Below are 2,478 nucleotides of genomic sequence, written 5' to 3'. Positions count from 1 at the left end.
TTTCTCATACCTAAATATTTATCAATGATATAATATACACGTTCAGTTGACACCTTTGGGATGCTTCCTATGTCAAACAATATCACTGCGTTGAGCGTCTTCGGTGCTCATTTCACCATGTCAAAACTTAGCATACTAATCCTTGATCGTTAATTTTCCTGAGGCAGTATCTGGAAACTCGTCATCAAGCCAAGTTTTCAACTGTATTCTCAAAAAGCAATATTTTATCAACACGCGACATTCCTTTTTATCCATTTTTTCCACAATGACAAAAGTTGCTTCACTCAAAATGATATAATTCACAAACCAATGATCTGGCAGATGTCAAATTCATACACGCGCCTTTTGAAAGTTGGTTAGCTAAGTAAAAATCATATGGACTTAATTCCAGTAGCGCTATCTATATATCAGGCCAGCGACTTTTCAATTGACGTGTTATATAAATTATCAACACGACGAGACGAGTTGCAATATACATAAGTGATTGTTTTCCGTCAATCTGTCTGTTAGTCCCTGCAAGCGATAACTTGGATAAAAATTGAAATATCTTAATGAAACTTACTACGTATATTTCTAGGCACTCAGGGAGAGTTAGTGTTACAAATGGACGTAATCGGGCCGCTGTCACGCACACTAAACTACATTATCGCCCAGAAGAAAAAGCATGAGACCATGTCAAGTATACAATATAGTATATATGTATAAATGACCAGCATGATGAGCTGAGCCGATTAAGCCATCTCCGTCTATTTCTCCGTCTGTTTGCTTAGTCGTGAAGTGGTCCTTTAATTTTTAAGATAACGATCTGAAATTTCACTAACATTTTTTCTCTGCAAGAAGTTGCTCTTTTGTCGGAACAGCCGATTTCGTACAACTATAACATATAGGCGTCATACAAACTAAACCATTTCAATTGTGTACTTTTATGGAGAACTTTTTTATTTGACGAGATTTCTTCAATACATTTGGCACGGTTATTTACCTAAATCAATGATGCAATCTCCAAGGAAATTGTTCAGATAGGATTTTTAGTATGTTGCTATAAAAACAGAACGATCGGAGTAAAGTTTTTGTAAGGAGCCTTTTAATTTGTGAAGAGCATTATAGATATGTTGCAAGCGAAGTTAACGTTTTTTCTTGTTTTAGTTAGAACTCAATAATTTCATGAGGAATTTCTAAAGTACAAAGCAAAAGTTATAAATATCTCGATTATAAGTATATTTCTACGAATTTTGAAAAATAAATCTTGTCCAGAAAATAGACAAGCGTATGACACCAGTGCTGTTCTCAAAGCAACAAGATCCTGGTCAGCTCTATATGGTTAACTTAAATATCATTAAGTTTAAAATATTGTAATTTTTGTGAGTTGTACACAAGACGCGCCTGTAATCACTCATCAATCATGTCAAATGAAAATGTGTCGCTTATCAAATCAGTCCGTCGCGATTGTTTGCTATTAATCACTTAATTTGTTTGCCGGCGAGACAAGACATTTGATAGGAGCTATTACTCAGTTTCACATCGGCGAGTAAACTATTGAAGCGAATTTGTAAACAAATGGATTACGTGAAAATTTTGTTAGCGATCATATCAAAATTTGTAAAACCAAAAAAAAATTCTCTAATTAGGTGTTTGCTTACTAATTACTTACTATATTAAATTGTAATAAATATTATTATAGTAATTTGTTTTTTTGAAGTACTAGACTAGTCTTCGATATATTCGAAATCTTTAGTTTTATTGCTTTTTCTAAGAAAAAAGCTCATTATGGTTGAATCTGGGTAATAAACATCATCTTTTTAGGATATCACATTTTTTTATTTGCACAGAATAAGCAATTGCAAGAGGAATTCGAACCTCGATTGTGGCTCAAAATCGTTGCAATTCCTTATCTTTTAACCATAGAGATTCTCAATATTGACAAAACGTATTTACTGTTTATAAGGACAGACTATTAGTGTCCATATAGTACCTTTGAGTGATTGAATTGGGGTTTTTAATCTAATATAGGGTTGGTGTTGATTCAGTACTTGGGCTTGAATACATGTCTACTGTGGTGGAAGTGTGTCTAAAATATATTGCGAAAACTGGAGAACTTACTTCTAGCATTTCGGGAACAAACTGTAGCTATTTTGTATGGTCTTCATGGTATTCTGATCCTAAAAAAGCTTTGGAGTCTAAATAGTTTATATAAAGGAGCCTTAAATCGTTTGAGATTCTGCCGTTTCGAGGTTTAAAACTGAAGACTCTTTATTTTGATAGTAATAATATACTTGTATACAAACAAAAGCTTACCTAAAAGAATAACGAAAATTTTAAAATATTTTTTTTGTTTGGTAAATTCGTAATCCATATTTTCAGTAATCACTTTTTAACGATAAGCACTTTTCCACTTTTCTGGTTAAGAATTCCGAAAGCAGGTCTATTTTATTTTGCTACTAATTCATATGACAAGATTTAACACATTTCACGCTCAAA

Source organism: Bactrocera neohumeralis, chromosome 5 (assembly GCF_024586455.1).
Source record: "Bactrocera neohumeralis isolate Rockhampton chromosome 5, APGP_CSIRO_Bneo_wtdbg2-racon-allhic-juicebox.fasta_v2, whole genome shotgun sequence".
NCBI classification, from domain to species: Eukaryota; Metazoa; Arthropoda; class Insecta; order Diptera; family Tephritidae; genus Bactrocera; species Bactrocera neohumeralis.
This window is presented reverse-complemented; position numbering follows the sequence as displayed.